Here is a 20,430-nt window from a genome sequence, read left to right on the forward strand (position 1 = left end):
TACATTCCTGAGGCTCACAAGTTCACAACTCAATCATGCTCCTCTATACTCCTCCTCCAGACTCCCCTATCCATTTTCCTCAAGGCAGATGGATGGATTACGACGAGTCCCCTCAAGTGGGACTGAAATTACTGACTGACTACATGCTTGCTGATTGCTGACTGACTTACTTCTAATATTGACAGGAGAGGCTGCCCTGTGGGCCGTCACTTTCCGAAGAAGATGCGGACAAAAAGTAGAACAGGTAATGAATAATTGAGAAGATGGCATGCAGTGGACAGCAATGGCTGTCTGGCTCTGATGAAACCAATTGCTGTTTGTTTTTTTTGTGCATGAAATGATGAATCATATGTCTTGTCTTAGTTATTATTTAATCTTTTACACAGTAATTGTAGCTCATGCCAACTACTCTGTTTTTTATACTTTGTTTAATTCAAATTGTACTTCAAATTCAGGGGCCACTATGCTGCATTTCACAATATGCAAAATGTCCTTGGAGCGGACTCACTTTCCAATATACCATGACGATTGATTAAATAAACTTTTTTCTTTACAGTCACTCACTGGGATGGATGGATCATCAGCGTCGGTTGGGTTTACGGAACAACTATGGCCAATTTGTGAGTGGCAAACAGGTAAACCAGTCTACAACAGCTACTACAGCAGAACTACATGTCCGTCTATTCGTGGTATGTAGTGGTCGAGAGGCGAGGCAGTGTACTGTTGTTGTTATGCCAGGCAGAGTCCACCCCAGACAGCAGTTTATGTAAAATTGGGGCTATATGGCTTGCTGCATACAATTTGTCTGTCTGACAAAGAGCCTAGGTATGCTACATCAGGTTACTTCACTCAGTGGTACCTGCCTTGACCGTCTGCATGGCACTGCCTCAAGCTTGGGCCAAACATCCATTATGTTTGCTGTTTTTCGAAAACGAAAAATCGCAAAGTTTTGAGTGGAACGGATTTTTGGCCCATGCTTGCGGCAGGGCCATGCAGACGGTCAAGGCAGGCACCACTGAGTGAAGCATCCTCCTGATGTAGCATACCTAGGCTCTTTGACACAGACAGACAAAGCATATCTAGGGTTTAGGGTTCAGTGCAGTTCACTACGGTTTTGGGTTTAAGTTGGTATGGTTCACGCTGAGTCTAGGGCTCGGGGCCCGATGCAGGCTCGTTCATAATGATGTTAGGGGGGTTTGGTGTTCTTTGGTCAAGAATTTGCAGAATTTTGGCCTTTTTGGGTGTTTTGCGGGCGCGTGTGTTTGGGTGAAAACTAAGTGAAAACTAGTCATAGACCTTCTTCTTCTTCTTCTTCTTCTTTTTCAAAGAGCGCAGTGGTTCGATTTTGTTCTGCCTTACTGAGATTCTTGTGAATCGCTGGAACAAGTGACTGTCCAGGTAAGTTTCAAGAGGATCGAAGTAGTGGAAGTGCTGAAAACAGCAATGTTTTGTGAACAGCGCAATTTGCCATGTTTTGAATATACCACTATTGCATATTTTTGGGGGGCTGTTTGGGGGTGTTCTAGATTTGTGGGGTTGGGTCGGGGGTCTGGGAGCACTGCTGGGATACTCTAATTTTGATTGCGAGTGGTTTGAAGAAAATCCTTGGTGGAAAAGGGGGGTTTGGGCCTAGTTGCAGACAGCGTTTTGACACAATTTAAAATTAGGCCTAGCAGTATTGCGTGTTTCTGGGGAGCTGTTTGGGGGTGTTCTTGATTTGTGGAGGAGGGTCTGGGGGTCTGGGAGCACTGCTGGGATAGCATAATTTGATTGGAAGTGATTTGAAGAAAATCCATGGCGGGAAAGAGGAGTTAGGGCGTAGCTGCAGAGCGCGTTTGGACCGATGTTGACTGGTTGGCTGAAAATTTTCTAAGTATGCGTTTTTGCATTTTTGCTTTTTGCCTGTTTGGGGTTGTTCTGCTTTTTTACGGTTGGCTGCAGAGGTCTGGGGGCATAGCTGGGAAGGTCTGATAGCAGAATCAAGTGTTTTGGACCAAATCCATGGTGAAAAAGTCTTTCCGTTTTTGCTTACTTGTCTCTTTTTGGGGTGCTGTTTGGGGGGCTTCTAGGTTATTGGGGTGGTATTTGGGGTGTGGGAGCACTGCTGGCACAGTCTAATTTTGATTGCATTTGTTTTTCAGAAAATCCATGGTGGAAAAGGGGAGTTAGGGCCTAGTTGCAGAGCGCATTTGGACTGAATTAAATGTAGGCCCATTTTTGCTTTTTGCCTGTTTGAGGGTGTTCTGCTTTTTTGTGGGTGGCTGCAGGGGTCTTGGGGGATAGCTGGGAAGGTCTAATATCAGAATCAAGTGTTTTGGACCAAATCCATGGTGAAAAAGTTTTTCCGTTTTTGCTCACTTGCCTGTTTTTGGGGTGCTGTTTGGGGGGCCTCTAGTCTAGATTATTGGGAGTGGGGTTTGGGGTCTAGGAGCACTGCTGGCACAGTCTAAATTTGATTGCATTTGTTTTTCAGAAAATCTATGGTAGAAAAGGGGAGTTAGGGCCTAGCTGCAGAGCGCATTTGGACTGAATTAAAGGCAGGCCCATTTTTGCTTTTTGCCTGTTTGGGGGTGTTCTGCTTTTTTGCGGGTGGCTGCATGGGTCTGGGGGCATAGCTCGGAAGGTCTAATATCGGAATCAAGTGTTTTGGAGAAAATCCATGGTGAAAAAGTTGTTCACTTTTTAGAGTTTTCGCTCACTTTTGTGTTTTCAGGGGCTTGCTCGGTGGGGTTTGGGGGGTCTTGGAGCAACGCTGGGTATGGTTAGTTTTGATTGCAAGTGGTTTGAAAAAAATCCATGGTGGCAAAGGGGAGTTAGGGCCTAGCTGCAGAGCGTGCACAAAGTGATTTGGGAATGAGTCCTAAATTGTTTTGTCTCACTTTTTCCGGTTTTGCTTTTTGGCTGTTTGGGGGTGTTAATCTTGTTTTCGCCTGGGTTGACGGGTCTGGGGGCATTGCTGGGAAGGTCTAATACCGGATAAAAGTGTTTTGGAGAAATTCCATGGTGAAAAGCTTTTCACTTTTCAGAGTTTTCGCCCACTTTTGTGTTTTCGGGGGCCTGCTTGGAGAGGTTCCTGATGTTTGGGGGTGGGGTTGGGGGGTCTTGGAGCAACGCTGGGTATGGATAGTTTTGATTGCAAGTGGTTTGAAGAAAATCCATGGTGGCAAAGGGGAGTTAGAGCATAGCTGCTGAGCGCGCTCGGGATGATTTGGGAATGAGTCCTAAATTATTCTGTCTCCCTTTTTCCGGTTTTGCTTTTCGGCTGTTTGGGGGTGTTAAACTTGTTTTCATCTGGGTTGACGGGTCTGGGGGCATTGCTGGGAAGGTCTAATACCGGAAAAAAGTGTTTTGGAGAAAATCCATGGAGAAAGAGTTTTCGCTCACTTTCGTGTTTTTCGGGGGCCTGCTTGGGGGGGTTCCTGGTGTTTGGGTGGGGGGTTGGGGGATCTTGGAGCAACGCTGGGTATGGAGAGTTTTGATTGCAAGTGGTTTGAAGAAAATCCATGGTGGCAAAGGGGAGTTAGGGCGTAGTTGAAGAAAGCTTTTGACAATATTTTTAACTTGGGGCTCGGTAGGGTTAGCAGTATTGCATGTGTTTGGGGGTGTTCGAGATTTTGGCAACTGGGTTCTGGGGTCTACTCTTGGAGCACTTGTCGAGAAATGTCTAATTTTGGTTGCAAGTGGTTTGAAGAAAATCCATGGTGGAAAAGGGGGGTTGTGGGCCTACTTTACTTTCAAAGTACGTTTTGTCACCATTTTCCACTAGGCCTCAGACAGGTAGCAGTATCACACGTTTTTTGGGGTGTGATTGGGGGTCTTCTACATTTTAGCGACTGGGTTTAAGGGTCTGGGAGCATTGCTGAGAAGGTCTAATTTTGTTCTAAAATCTCAGTTTACAGTACACCTAGCTTGAGGGGAAAGATCCGCAAAATTCGCCCATACTTATTTATCCTTCAAAAGGAGACTCAGAGTACGCCCTTTCGAAACTATTGTACTGTCAATTCTGAAACTGAAAGTGTGACTTTTTGCACTACACAGCGTACGTACCTTATATTTTTTACTCAGTGGTGTTTTAATATCACTTCCTGTTTTTCCATCAACATTTTCAGGGCGGCTTTCACCCTGTGCAATGGGAAAAAGGATGAAGTCAGGCTTCACATTAGCCGCCGCAATTCAGCATCCGCCAGGCAGGCAGTGGACACAGTGTCTTCTGGTCACCAACATTGATCAACGGAGCGTCAGATGAAATGAAGGAGTACCGAAAATAATAGGAATGACTGGATGCATGCAACTTCCCAAATTCAACAGGACAAGTACAACAACATACAGTAACAGTATCCATTCATTTCTACTTATCTTTTAAGAAATGTTATTGCTGTGAACTTCTATAAGTGTGACTCTGCATTTCTTTGCTCTCTGCTTCTAAATTCATCCCTCCAGCCACTGTATAGGTTTACTTTGCTATTTTTCAAACTAATTTAATGAACAAAGTGTTTCTCTGAGTGCAGAGATATGCAAGTGAAAACGCATAATTACTGCAGCACTGTACGGTCGCATTCTTTCATTCATTAGAAAGTACTACTTATTTTAAGTAACCTAACCATCCATTTAGCAATCAACTTCATGCCTGCAGTAGTGCATGCACTTCCTTTATATCCCTTAAAAGATTTATGGATCTTTTCGTATCCAAAGATTTGTTTATCTTCATTTGTTGTTTGTCCATGCTGTGTTTTTTTTCCTCTCTCTACAAAACTGTCACGGTTTAGGTGCGGATAGCCTTGGACTCAATATCCCAGAATGCCTGTGTGTTAGTCTGTTCTTTGTGTCTGTCATTCTGTTTCCCTTCCGTTTCCTATATCTGCCTCACTCTCATTACAATCGGTGCTTGTCACCTGTTGTGTTAGCCCTTGTTGAGTTATCTGGAGTCTGGGAAGCTAGAGAGTCCGATATCGTGTGTCCGTGATTCGGGCTAGGAACATTGTAGCCGCGGGAAGCAGGAGAGATGCTTTCTGCTTTCGTAGTGTGCCTGATTTTTGACCTTTGGAATTGAACTTGGAAACAAACATTTAGGAGCTGCGCTGGAAGCAGGGAGAGACGCTTTCAGCTTTCGTGGTGTGCCTGACATTTGACCTTTGGAGACGCGCTGTGAGGAGCCGCGCTGGAAGCAGGGTGAGACGCTTTCAACTTTCACTGTACGCGAACCGTGAACTGTGAGCTTTTATGGATTAACAGTTCATTGGATCTTTTTCTTTTTTACTCATGCTTAAGTTTGGATTAACACCCTTGTGGAATTGTGGATCTACGAGCGGTGGTTCAGCTCGGAGATTTGGACTTCGGAGAACTTTTAGGAGGCAAGTGGGATTGCTTTCAGGCTACGCTCTGGAACTATGAAGGTATTTCACTTCCCTGGAAGCGCCAGCCGCTTGTGAGCTAGTAGCCTTCTTCTTGCATTGACATTAACTACTAGACTCTTGCTCTTCAAGACTGTGAAGCTCTGTTGGTTCGAAATTCTTTTTTCCTTTACTTTATTTTTTCCTTTTTTTTGATGCGCCTGTTTTAGTATGGACGTTTGTGGCAGCTTCTCCCAGTGAGTGAAATATTCAGCTATATATATAGTATATGTTGAGACAAGATAGGGGGGGGTGTACTTATAGTGTCCCTTGTGTATTTCTGCAGGTACACAGAACACAGACCCAACGTGAGGGTTCCACCCATCCTTCTGTGCTGTGGATGATTTCTGGCTGCCAGTCCTTTATATTTCATTTCTCCATTTTTCCCCTTCCCTGGGCGAGGTCCTCTCAGTGGAGTGTTATCTATATTGCTCACTTGGGGTACCGCTCCTAGGGAAGAGTGAATCTAGCATCTGCTTCGCTCCCGCCGTGTCTGGATCTAAAGGTGGGTCAATCTGTTCCGAATTGTGACAAAACTTTCCCAAAAAAACCCATTCCCATCCAATTTCCAAACCCTAACCCTCTTCCCCCAGGCTGTGTGGTTTTAATTGATGTGTGAGTAAATGACAGCAATAATGCCACCCGCTTGCTGGGGAGGATAAGGTCATAGCAACTGAAAATGAATTACATTTCGAAGCTGGTGAAGGAATCTGAGGATATATTCTTACTCAGCTTGACACAGACCCATGACTATTGGCAAATCAAAGCAGATTTTCATGGGCGCCATCAACTGGATTGATCATGAAGAACATTCTCCTCCTACAAGTGGCAAATGATTACGCTGCTGTGTCCTTCACCTTCAGTACTATTTCTTGTAGTAGTAGCCAATGTCAAATTCCACTCAAGTAGTAGTTATACTTTCAGTACTTTAGCATTTTTAAGGCTACATTATGGCACTGTTTTAGTGTACTGTCAATTGCTAAGTATCTATCGTACCGTTCTAATGCTCCGCTCATGCCAATCAAGGCTTCATTTTCTTTTTTTTCATATGCTGCAACTGCCACTGTGTACCACCACTAGTACCACTGCAATGATGCCATTTCATCCGCCCAGGATTGCTAACCTTAATCGCTATTTGCCATGCAGCCAGCCCTGTGCCTAGCCCTATTTTCAAACACGAATTACAGGTAAGATAAGCGTTTGGGGGAGGAAGAATAATGGAGTAGTAGGAGAGACGAGAGACTGACGGTAGTACTAGTAAAGTCCTAGGACAATTGAATTCACTAACTCTGTGAGAGGCACTTACTTTTGTAAACAGTTGGGCAATTACTTACACAATTTGAATCAAGAAGCCACTTAAGTTTCAGGAAAACAAACTTACAGTTAAACCCCCCCCTCCAGCCTCAACTGCAGTAAAAACACGTGTGCTATATTTAAGTTGAAAGTGATAATTATTTATATCCCTAACAAAAAAAAACTATCCCGCAAGACCCGACCCACCCCCCCTACCTAACCCCAATCAATCAATCATAGCATTTGTATAGCGCACTACTCACCCGGAGGGTCTCAAGGCGCTTGGGGTCTGCTATTGCTCGAACAGCCAGGTCTTGAGTTGTCTCCTGAAGGTGAGATGGTCCTGGGTCAGCCGAAGGTGGGTGGGGAGGGAGTTCCATGTCTTGGCCGCCAGGTAGGAGAAGGATCTTCCCCAAAGAATATCCGTGAAATAAAAAGTCCCCAAAGTCCAAAAAACCCAACTCCCAATTCCCACGCCGCAAAAGTCTTCAAAAAAGGGGCAAGGGACAGTCTCTCCTCATCTAATGCTGCTGGCGGTGTACGTTTTTGGCCAGGTGGTCATGCTCCTTGCGGAGGTTCTTGAGCAGGTTTTTCATTTTCTTCTGCTCCTGCTCAAGGTAGGACACCCTGAGGGTTAGGCGGTGCACGCGTGCCTTGCACCTGCTGTGGGGGGCAGCTGATTTTTTGCCTGCTTGTCGGTGGTGGGTGGCTGCGGTACCACAGCTCCGTACCGCTGGAGGCCTGCGCTGACTGGCTGACCCAGGGAGCGCAGAGGAGGATAAAGCTGTCGCTGAGGATGTTGTGGCGGTCCACTGCGTGTCCTCCTCCTCCTGGGCCACCAGCCGCCGATATTCGGCGACAGTCGCCTCCAGTTTCTGTTGCTCGGCCCGTCTAGCCAGCTCCTTCTGTGACAGTTTTGAAAGAGCATCTATATGAAGAAAGAAAAACATAGTCTGTAACCAATGCTCTTTAAGATTAACACAAAATAATTCAGCAGAAAGTTGTAGCAACTTGCAAGCACAGTACATAACATTTGTGGCCTGTATCTATCTAACCTCCCACTTCTTCAGCCTTGCTCTAACATTAGTGGGAGTTTCAGGAATAAATTCTACGAGCACTATGGACTCACTACATTAGAGTCGACCATGACAGTACACCAGTCTTATTCTTCTTCTTCACTCTTGTTTAGCGAAATTGGTACGTAAACTTCTGGAAGCCGGCATAATGCCAGCGCAGTCAACTTCCACCCGAGAAAAACAGACGCACGCCATGATGACACAGGCTTGCGTTACTGTACCAGTCCAGTACATGCAGGTGGTGAAGCTCTTACTTTTCTGTTACCGGTGTCACTGAGAATACTCTGTTACAAGGGCTACTGCTTAATGAATTTAACTTTCACCCTACAGTGCCAATGAATACTAGAAAAGGAAAATGAAGAAGATAAATAATATGATTATCTATCCCCTCACAGGATATGTATTTGAATACATATGGGATGACTTTAGGTGCTTTGTTTTTTATTGAGTGAACACTGATAGGCCACACATGAAAGACAGAGTTGTGCTAAAATTATTAACAGAGGTAGTGAGTAGCCCCCGTAATCGCCGGATATATGCTGTGCTTGCAATACAAACTACTGCTACTATTCATGGTAGTATTCGGAAAAATTACAACTTCTTTTCCTTGCCTTTCCTACACTGGAACAGACATGCGGGTGCGGTGTTACATGCTCTTCAAAGTAACACTTAGTTCATCCAGTGACGGTCTACTCTCTCTACATACACATATGCTATCTATGAGTCAGATAGTACCATGATCCAGGCATCCATCCATTCAAAGTAAATGTCAATCATTCTTCTTATTGTCTCAACTGGACAAACCTTACTTTTTCTCACGGGAAAACAACATTTTCATTTTATTTTGGAAACCGCAAGCCATGCATCCGTGCTTGACTTGCAGTTGAATTTCAACCAAAGGATATATTGCGCACACATACAGTTTCTGTTTCACCCACCCAGGCAGTCCTCTTCCCTTTCTCCTTCCACCCATCCTTTCTTCATCCTTCAATCGGCCATGCATCATATTCCCAGCCACCTCGGGCAGCATTCAAAAACATGTATCATTCTTTGCCAGTCATCATTACTTTTAACTCGCTCGTCCTTCCACACTTACTTACACGCTTCTTTCCCTTCGCGTTCATCCCATCCCTCAAGTTCATCTCTGATCTGACTTGGATTCTCGAAAAAACTTTCACAGCTGAGTTGAAGTCAATTTAGAGGAGGGTACTACCTGGTTGATAAAAACTTAGTTCTAAATTTGTAAGTCTTCTTAACAGTATAGTATACTTGTACTGTACAACATATACACCCGTGCAGAGAGCACACTCTACAGTCTGCAATCTCAATAAGTAAGGAATATATTAGCTTACCACTGTCCACCACTACCGTGGCATCCCTCACAGCAGTTTCCGCTGGCTGTTGCACCGCCTCCGCCCCAGGAGTGCCCACCTCCACGCTGGCCCTGGCACCGGTGGATGGTTGTGCTGATGTTCTGAATAGAAAATACATTTCAGATTCTTAGATGCCATATACACCACTCCCTAGTATTTTGTCTAGGAATGAAAAAATTTCACTACGACTACACAAACAAAGTTAATAATTTGTGACTGTCTAGTCAAAACTAAAAATGGCCCTTTTTTCAGGGAAGGGTGTTGTCTTGCTACACTTTTTGGCACAACTGATGAATGCCTGCTTTTTAACACACACCATTTTTCTCATAACAGACAGAAGCTTCCCTTCTAAGAACAAGAACAAGATCAGATCATCATCACTAGGAAGGAGTCAGCAACGATTCAGCACCACAAAGAAGATATGAAGTTCCAACCTGGTGAGGGCTCGCCTAAGCATGGGCTGAAAATTAGTTCCGCGCTCGGAATTTGCGGATTTTCCGCAATTTCGTGATCCGCGAATCTCGCGAAATAGCGGTAAAATCAGCGGGGACGACTTTTCAGCCAAGCACTTACAGGGTTACAGCAGCAGGTGCAAAAGTTGAAGGTAATTTTTTGTAACCTTTTACAAAAGGGTTACAAAGAAATTAACTTCAACTTGGGCACCTGCTGCTGTAAGCCTGTAAGTACTTCATGGCTCCTCGTTGCCTACTTGCAACTATTCTCTGACCCTGCTCTGACCCTTGAAGCAGGGTCAGAGAATAGTTACAAGTAGGCAATGAGGCGCCTGTCACGAAAATTAAACCTCAACAGGAAGCACTGACAGATATAAAAACAAGCATTTGCAATGCAATAGGTCTCACATTAGGAACGTTTGAGCTATTGGTCTTGTAAATGACAATTTTTTTATTTATGTGTTGGTTTTGAAAATGGCTAAATTAATAGCTTTGTCATTTACAATGCCAATAGTTATAACTTTCGCAAATGTGACACCTATAGCATTTGTAATGCAACATGTTTTGTATTTACGTGACTTAGATGTATTGATATTACAAATTGCAATGGCTTTTAATTTTTTTAAATCATTAATACTTAAATAAAAGTGATTTTAATTTATAATGGCAATAGCTTATACTTTTGTAAATAACTTTTGTGAAGATTATGTTCAGTCTATTTTATTGTGACGAAAATCCAAGAACAGAAGTGAAATATTAACATCTTTTTGTGACATTTGTAATAAAGCTTGAAACATTGAGAGAACATATTTGAACCAGTTGTTGTTGAATGGTTGCGCAGATTGATGCTGGGGTGGCGCTGAGTGGTGCTGTGGTGGTGCTGAGTGATGCTGTGGTGATGCTGACTGGTTGTGTGGTGGTGATGAGTGATACTGGGATGGTGCTGAGTGATGCTGGGGTGGTGCTGTGGTGCTGTGGTGGTGCTGAGAAATGTTGTGGTGACATTTGTAATAAAGCTTGAAACATTGAGAGAACCTATTTGAACCAGTTGTTGTTGAATGGTTGCGCAGATTGATGCTGGGGTGGGGCTGAGTGGTGCTGTGGTGGTGCTGAGTGATGCTGTGGTGATGCTCGCTGGTTGTGTAGTGGTGATGAGCGATACTGGGATGGTGCTGAGTGATGCTGTGGTGGTGCTGAGTGGTTCTGTGGTGATGCTGAGTGACAATGTGGTGGTGCTGAGTGATGCTGTGGTGGTGCTGAGTGAAGCTGTGGTGGCGCTGAGTGGTGCTGTGGTGGTGCTGATTGGTGCTGTGGTGGTGCTGAGTGGTGCTGTGGTGGTGCTGAGTGATGCTGTGGTGGTGCTGAGTGATGCTGTGGTGGTGCTGAGTGGTTCTGTGGTGGTGCTGAGTGACAATGTGGTGGTGCTGAGTGATGCTGTGGTGGTGCTGAGTGAAGCTGTGGTTGCACTGAGTGGTGCTGTGGTGGTGCTGATTGGTGCTTTGGTGGTGCTGAGTGATGCTGTGGTGGTGCTGAGTGATGCTGTGGTGGTGCTGAGTGGTGGTATGGTGGTGCTGAGTGATAATGTGGTGACACTGTGTGATGCTGTGGTGGTGCTGAGTGGTGGTATGGTGGTGCTGAGTGATAATGTGGTGACACTGTGTGATGCTGTGGTGGTGCTGAGTGGTGCTGAGTGATAATGTGGTGGTGCTGAGTGATGCTGTGGTGGTGCTGAGTGATGCTGTGGTGGCACTGAGTGGTGCTGTGGTGGTGCTGAGTGGTGCTGTGGTGGTGTTGATTGATGCTGTGGTGGTGCTGAGTGATGCTGTGGTGGTGCTGAGTGGTGCTGTGGTAGTGCTGAGTGATAATGTGGTGGTGCTGAGTGATAATGTGGTGGTGCTGAGTGATGCTGTGGTGATGCTGTGGTGGTGCTGAATGGTGCTGTGGTGGTGCTGAGGGATAATGTGGTGACGCTGTGTGATGCTGTGGTGATGCTGTGGTGGTGCTGAATGGTGCTGTGGTGGTGCTGAGGGATAATGTGGTGACGCTGTGTGATGCTGTGGTGGTGCTGAGTGGTGCTGAGTGGTGCTGTGGTGGTGCTGAGTGATAATGTGGTGGTGCTGAGTGATGCTGTGGTGGTGCTGAGTGATGCTGTGGTGGCACTGAGTGGTGCTGTGGGGGAGCTGAGTGGTGCTGTGGTGGTGTTGAGTGATGCAGTGGTGGTGCTGAGTGATGCTCTGGTGGTGCTGAGTGGTGCTGTGGTGGTGCTGAGTGATAATGTGGTGGTGCTGAGTGATAATGTGGTGGTGCTGAGTGATGCTGGGGTGGCGCTGAGTGATGATGTGGTCACAAAAGTGATGCAACTGTGGCGCAAAAGAGGCACAAGCAGCTTGTAAATCTGCCCCATAGTGCTTTTACTACACTGTAGCTGCGTAAAGGGCCGTAAGATGTGTCTCCAGTGACCATGTGTGCCTGTGCCTGTGTTACAGGCACACATGGTCACTGGAGACAAATCTTTTGGCCCTTTACGCAGCTGCAGTGTAGTAAAAGCACTATACATTTACCCAATGACGGAGCACTTACTGGATTAGCCAGTAGAAAGTATTCCAGGGCAAATCGCAAAAAATCAGTGATTTCACGGGGAAATTCGCAAATTCGCGGATTTATTTAGCAATTTCGTGGGAAAATCCGCGAATTCACGGAACGCAAATTCGCAAATTTCGCCCATGCTTAGGCTCGCCCACAATTAATGTGTGAAATCACTAAGCACTTTTCCATTTTCAATCCACCGTTTATGTTGTATGATAAACTTGATTTTAAGAAATGTTTTTACTTTTAATAAAGCTTTAAAACTTACATAGACTCTGTGGTTTTTAGTCATGAGTGAGTGAGCGAAAGGGTTTGCAATTTGCAAGCATGAGTCCGTGGCTCTGACAGTTCTGGACTCTGACTGCGTTGTCTTATGTCCTGGGTTGCATAATCATCATTGGGGATCAATCATCAATGAATTAGGGAGCTAAATGACTCTGCCACACTAGCTAGTCAGTAAGGAGATTGGTGGGTTCAAATTCTGTTATGACTGAGGTATGTGGAAAGTCTAACTGCGCCTATTATAATTGATAAACAATGCACTATTTAGTGTCCATAGTTCTGTTTGTGCAGAATTGTCCCTGCAACAATAGTAGTATGGATTGTCCTCCTATCCAATCAAAAAGTAAACTAGTATCTTATTCTTTCTTGGTGGTCATTGACATTTTATTGTTGGGAATTGTCAAAGCATAAACATTTAGAAGACTTCAAAAGACATTATTGACAACCCAGAGGACTGCACTCAGTGCATAGAGCTATTGCTGAATAGAATGGGAGTTTCGTTTAACACCTTTTACAACTGTGCAAGCTTAGTTAGCTAAACAGACAGACTAATAATAATAATCTAGTAGTACCACAGTGAGTCATAGTAGAGGCAGGATAAGAATTTAGAAACAGTCTACAAGAAGATCAAAGATGATTTAGAAAATATTGAATGAGGAACGTTAGTAAAAAATAGGTACTCTAAAAGATAGGAAAGTATAATTACTAATATTAACATGAAAACTTACTGGGGCCAGCAGAGAAGCCCTCGCCGGACCGATCCTGGCCTTCCTGTTCCTGCTCCGCCGGCACCGCTACCTCCTCCTCTGTCCTCTTGCCCCTGGGGTGAGCTAATGTACAACATGAAAGAAAGACCCAAACATGGATGATTGTTGTCAACCAAATCAAACATTTCAAAAGAACAATAACAAAATATTTCAGGGAAATAGCAAATAGACAACAATTGCACTACATTTATTGACCTATCTGATGTGGTCTACTAGGATATTAGTACTGCTGGATTTGCGGACTGTCGACTTGGAAAGTTATGTAACTCACTAAACCAACTACAAAAAGGTTCGACTAGGACTGGCAGGCAGCACTCCGCAGCACACGAAGTGACAGACAAAGTCCATTGTGATTGCAGACCAGTGAGAACACTAAAAAGTAAGTTTCCTACTACATAACCAGTCATTAAAATACTCAAACTATCAATCCACCACCATTATCTCTTCTTAGTGGCAGGTGTACAAAGGAAGGACTGGACTCGTCGTTGCGTGACTTTTGTGACGCAGCGGCAGCACAAAAGAGGCGCCATGGTGCGGGTTATATTAACAACGTGACGCATCTGGGAGATGCATCACGTTGTTAAGCCCTGCGCCATCAGGGGGCGTTCCGGCGAAAGGGAGGGCGTTCCTGCACAGGAACGCATCCTAAAAGTGGCTGAGTGAAATCTACAAGATTTCACTCAGTCACTGTTAGGCCAATGCTGCGTCACTCAAAACCCTGCGCCTGCTTGAAGCAGACATACGGCTTGACGCAGCATTGGGGAGATAGGGCACCCCAGAGCATTGCTGGAGCTGCGTCGTGGTTGTGACGCAACTCCAGCAATGCGCCGCCTTTAGGGCACAGATGCCCTAAAGTGTCGTGTCTGTGTCGTTTTTGCCCCACGGTGCGCCGCATTGTAAATGCAGCGCACCATGGGTGGTGGAGGCGTGGCGCACAATTACTGGTGCATCCCTGTTAATTTGCATGGATGCGCCAGTAATTGTAAATCTGCCCCTTAGTGTCTAGCATTACGCAGTTCTGTAAAGTACACTCATACATAATTACTCAGGCCAATGAAATCAGCACAAAATCGAAAACAAATAAGCATAGTAGCACCGCCACTGAGCAAGAGAGCAGTGCACCTGAAATGCAATCACAGAACATTTTGAAACATAATTTATCTACAATGTAATCGGTAGCATTATTGCTCTTCGGAAAAAACAAAAATTTGCAATATGATAACACATAGAGCAGGAGAAAATAGAGTAGTGATTAAATAGCTACTACTACTCACCAAGCCCAGGGATCTCAACACCTCCTCCTCGCCACCTCCTCCGCCCTGAACATCTCCCGGGCTGTGACTTGCTCCCCCCTCAATCGTCCGCATGGGAGCCGGGTACGGGATGCGGGACCCTTCCCCTTCTCCTTCCCGGCTCCCTTTGCCATGGTCCTGGACAGGAATGGAAATAATAAATAAAAAAGAGAATAGGGAAAAAGTAAATAAAAGAAGAGGTAAAAAAAGTAGTTTTAAAGTAACCAAAAGTAGAAGAAAACACAAAATATAGATCTAGAAACATAGAGAGATAGATAATAAGTAAAAAAGATTTTTAAAAAACTTAAAATAAACAAAGGATGGCAAAGATTGAAGCTGGATAGAAAAAGCATGCCCAGAACCATAGCAATGAATGAAAAACAAGATGGCCCCGCCCATTGAGGACCGCGTGGGTAAGTATTTCCCCCGCGAGTATGCAAAAACACATGCAAACTCGTAATACCGCGCCGCACACAACGCGAGATTGCCAATAGCGCCCGGAAACGGAAATACACAACGTGCACAAGATGGCCGCGCCCATGTATGACGCATGGGTAACTTCGTGGTCGGTGCGCTGCTAGCGGCTCACGAATACGCAAAAACCCTGCGAAAGCGCAAAAAAACATCCGCAAATTCGCACGAATTCGCAAATTTTGCGGATCGCAAATTCCCTTTCACGCGAATTTGCGGACCGCGAATTCACAAATTTCGCCTATACTTATTAATTTCTCCAATATTGCAACTGCCTTTGTTTTTGCCTTTTGAGATGTAGCAGTAATTGTAATTGTAATTGTAATTGTAATTGTAAAATAGTTTTTATAGAGCGCATGCTATCGCTCCACGGAGCATCTTGGCGCTGTAAAAACCGTAGCCTAGAATGGTGGGCCGGAAATACTACTCACATCACTTTCAAAGTACCTGTTAATTGTTAGCAGTGACCATCTTAAAACCCAATCTATTCAAAAGATATGTTTGACCACCCTCGATATGAGTTTCTTATATACATATAATATTGTGTTAAATTGTTTGGATCCCACTGGCTACCCTTTGCCTTTTTTTCTCATCGTTCAGATCACATATGTTAATTGATAACTTTTCAGCCTAGTTCCCATAGATATTTGTACAAAACCTTACATTTAGCGCTCCCCCATTGCTTAGTACTGCCTTCAGAACTGTTTATCCCTTTCTGGAGTGTGAATATGACTTTTGGACAATTAACCTTGGTCTGAGTTTCCTAATCCTCTCCCCACCCCCATCCCTACCCACTCCCACCCTGTTCACCTGTCCCCCCTCCTTTGCCCTGACCCCCCTCCTCTATAACCCCCCGCCACCCTCCACCACCCATTGAGGCTACCTGGTTTAGGGAGAACCAGGGTGAGGGCATTCGGGTAGTCAGTTCCCTCTTACTTGTGGGTCGTGCGAGATCAAAAATTGCTTGACGCCATGGAAAGCTCCCGAAATATACCACACTGCTCGGCTATATTGTGCCTGTGTTTGAGAGCATTTAGGGAGAGTTAAGGGGAAGCAGTGAACACGCTGGACTTCTCTGCCCCAATCCCAAGATTGAAGTTCTGGAAATGTTTTTTAAGAAGGGACATCATGTAGTTCCTTGGGTCACTTCCCTCTACCCCTTCAGGAATTCCAAGGAAGCATAAATTGTTACGCCTGGCTCTGTTCTCTTGGTCCTCAATCTTCAGCATCAGGTCTTTTACTATTCCCTCCTGATCTTTTCCCTGTTTCTGAAGAGTGGAGATGTCTTTCTCAAGGTTCTCTGTGCCTATTTCTATTGAAGACATTCTGTCCGAGATCTCCGTACAGGTGTGACCCACTTTCTTAATTGCCCCTCGAAGTTTTTGAATGGCCAGGAATTTTTCTTGTTGTCCGATTTAACATCTCCTTGGAAGCTTTTAATCGAATTTAAGACATCAGCCAGAGAGGGTTCTGTTTTATTTCCGGTGCTGTCAGTGCTATCTGATTGCCTGTGTTCCCCCAAATTAGGATTACCCGATGAGCATAGCGTGTGGTCAGAGGGAGTTGTGAGTTGAGAAGATGAGTAATCCAATCTATGATAAATCTGATTGGTGTTGCTCCCCTGGTCTGTAGCATCCTGGCACGTTAATCTGCTTTGTTTTTTCTGTCTTCTTCTTTTTCATTGTTTCCAGTGATTCTTTTTTACATGGTACATTTTTGGAAATACCATCCCAAAATAGCAGCTGCCATACCACCGTGCAGCAAATTTATAATAAGCATTATTACCAGACACAAAGTAAATCCCAGGCAATACTGGATCAGTTCCCTCTTTTAGTTCCCAACCTCCCAAAATATGGAATTTATGTTCACAGTCACTGGAACCAATTAATACATTATTAAAATCTGTCTTTAACCTACGAAGGCAGGTTTTCCCTTTCTTCACAAAGTCCAGGGACATCACAGCATGAAAATCACAAACTGGAAGAGAAAAGGCACTAGGACTTCTCTGACTCCCATATCATAATCTAAGTCTCACTCAACATAGAAGTACTACAAAAAGTGTTCTATCCTCTAGAATCAAGGACAGGGAGGTGCTACAATTCATGTGACTACCCACATGGGAATGGTATGTATCATTTCCACCCAGACCCAAGACAAACAAGGGGAAGACAATATATACCTTAATACTGCCCTCACACAATTTGCAGTGTCATGCTTCATCATAGGGTCGCATCATACATCCAGGTGCACACTAACACTCTGGATGGAGTGCAAGAATTTTTTGATGACGAACAGTGGTGAGGGTAGAAAAAGTAAGAAAAAGTAATAGAACACACAACAACACGTAAAAATGTGACATATATTCCCCTTAAAGACGGGACCAAATGGTGCAGATACATATATTTAAAACAACCTAAGGGTCAACCCTCCATTTTTTATTCTTTTTGTTAACCCCTTGTAGGATTAAAACACAAAATCAGGGATATAATGGGGAGGTAAAGGCCCCTATAGCCCCACTGCAGATAAAAACATGTGTCTACCAATTTTATGCCCCCACATGGATCGCTCTAGCATTCCTCAGGGTGTTGTTGATCCCTTGTTTGTGGTCTTCACCCCTATTTGGGTTCTTTACCTTCTTAATAAGTCCGTAGGACAATGTCCAATTGTTAAATACTCTGGGAATTTCCGAGAGGGACCAAATTTACATGTTCACAAGGAATTCTCTGAACCCAATTTACAAATTCTATGTGAATTCAGAATGACTCCCACTGAAGGTATCAATGCACCAAATATGTCACCTACTATTTCTGAAAAACTAGCTCTCTTTCTACGTGTTAGTACATTGATTCTTTTTACATGGTACATTTTTGGAAATACCATCCTAAAATAACAGCTTCCATACCACCGTGCAGGCAACTTATAATAAGCAATATTACCACACACGTAGTAAATCCCAGGAAATACTGGATCAGTTCCCTCTTTTAGTCCCCAACCTCCAAAAATTTGGAATTTATGTTTACAGTCACTGGAATCAATAAATACATTATTATAATCTGTCTTTAATCTATGGAGGCAGGTTTTCCCTTTCTTCACAAAGTCTTGTAGCATAAATTCTCTATTTCTCAGCCCATGGTGGTACATGGGTTTTCTGTTCAGCAGCTTTCTTTTGGAAATCCTGTCTCCTCCTCTCAAATAAATTCAAAAACACTTTCTCTTCTTTACGTAATATACATGTTAAATTATTCTTGTTTGCCTTAACTATATCTATTGATTTAATTGTTAAAAAAACTATACCGATAAACTGTGCATTTTTCCTACTAAATACTGGATTCATATTATTTCGAATAGGAAGCTCTGAAAATACTGCATCTAAGTTTCAATAATAATACTGTAGTTTTCCAGTTTGATAAAACAGACTTGCTAAAACACTACATGATATACCATATGTTAAAGGAAAATGGTGATCTGAAACTCCCTCTGATACTGACGCTGATAATTTCTACAGACATAACAATCACTATTCTGCATTGTATCTACATATTGAAATATTAACTTTGTAAAAACATTTAAAGACGTATCATTATCTGACACTGTACGATGGAAATCTGTCTCATCTGCTGCTACTAATTCTACTCTATCTCCTTTAATTGTAGCTGCTTTCTCATTAGTTTCTGTATCCTTCTTTTTATTTGTTATCATCAATAAAGGTACTGCTACTGTTAGAAATAACCAATAAATCACTAATAAAATATTACATGTGCACGCTCTACTACATCTTTGGTTCAAACTTTGTTTCGGTTGCTCAGTGACTCTATTTTTCGACATTTTAATCTGAGTGGGTATTTTCTCCTCTTTTTTTCTTCACTTGGAAATTTAAACTCTTGTTTTTAAGGTGGTCTCGATTTTCTTTCATCAATCTGTGCAGCATCTACTTCTTCTGATTACTCACCTATATCTAAATTCTCAGATTCTTCTAATATTGCATAGGTCCACTCAGGGGCCTTGTATTTATTGTTTAAAATTCTCAGTCTTGGGCTTCTTCGTGTATTTCTTACAGTTGACTTTTTAGACTGAGTTTGACTAGTAACTGCATTCACTTGCTTTTCTTTAGTTTTACCCGGGTAATATCTCAATAGTTTCACTCCACCTGGCCAGTTTTCACCCTTTCTGACCCTTTTAGCTTGAACTGCACTTTCACCCTCTTCGTCTTTTTCTAAAGTTTTTTTATTTTCAGTATGTCTAGGCACAATCTGTTCTGGTTCTGAATCACTCTCTACCTGTTACTGTTAAGGTCTTGTTATTGTTCTTCTTCCTCTATCTGATCCTGTTCTGGTCTTATTTCAATTTAATTTTCTTCTTCTTCTGACCAAACTTGTTCTTCTTCTCCTAACTGGTCCTGTTTAGGTCTTACTATAATTTGTTCTTTTGCTACCTGAGTGTGTTCTTCTTTTTCTATCTGTCCCTGCTCAGGTCTTTGAATAATTCTGTTTGTCTTTGCCTGAGTATGTTCTTCTTTCCCTGTTTGGTCCTGCTCAGGGTCACAAGTAGCTTTGTTCACTTCTTCATGAGCGTGTTCTTGTACATCTATCTGATCCTTACTACTTTCCTGTCTCTCTATTCTAGTTCTTCTTCTTGTTTGAATAACAACATCAGGTATGTCAATCACTGGTATCCATCCCTCCTGACTTGTGCTTGGTTGCTCCTCGTCTATCCGTTGTGAATCTATCACTCTAGATTCTCAAACTTTACAACCTTCAGCTGTTGCAAATGGTTTAATCAGACGGTGTTCTTCTTCGGGAGGGCCTGAAACTCTTTTGGTAAGACTTGCATGAATTCACTGCTGTGGTAGTGAGCAGTATGACTTGACGACTTTGTGGCGTTTTTCTTCACTACCACCCAGTCTCCAGGATTCAAATCATGAGCCTGTGTTGGCTGCCTGGCAACTGCGTCTTCTCCAACCTGGTGAGAGATAGAATGCACTAGGTCAGACAAACCTTTGCAATAGTCCAATACCAGATCATCAGTTATACTCATCAATTTATGTCCAGGAAAAAATGCTTGTCTCGTTGCCCTTCCCATTAGTGCCTCATGTGGACTCAATCCTGTTTTTCTGTGAGGAATACTTCGGAGTCCCATCAACATAAGAGGCAATGCATCTGGCCATTTCAGTGATGGAGATGCACACACTTTCCTTAACCTCGGCTTGATAGTACCATCTAGTTGCTCAACCACCCCAGAAGCCTCTGGATGGTATGCGCAGTGCAGTTTTTGTTCAATATTGAAAGCTTCACAGATCAATCAAATTATTTCATTATTAAAATTAGGTACTCTATCTGATTCCAAAGTGACTGGGAAACCCAAACGAGGAATCAACTCCCTCAACAGTAATTTATCAACTATGAGACTGCAATTTCTCCTCGTGGGATATGCCTCCGCCCATCGAGAAAA

The 20,430-nt window shown here is 43.6% G+C and overlaps 1 protein-coding gene across 1 annotated transcript in view; it reads right to left on the bottom strand.

Annotated features, from left to right (window-relative positions):
• Positions 1-20,430, bottom strand: part of LOC147733265 (sperm-specific sodium:proton exchanger-like) — a 4,638,748-nt gene that overhangs the window by 1,273,891 nt on the left and 3,344,427 nt on the right. The gene's annotated exons all lie outside the window — the stretch shown is intronic.

The sequence above is a fragment of the Lissotriton vulgaris genome, chromosome 2_1 (genome assembly GCF_964263255.1).
Source record: "Lissotriton vulgaris chromosome 2_1, aLisVul1.2, whole genome shotgun sequence".
In the NCBI taxonomy this organism is placed as follows: domain Eukaryota; kingdom Metazoa; phylum Chordata; class Amphibia; order Caudata; family Salamandridae; genus Lissotriton; species Lissotriton vulgaris.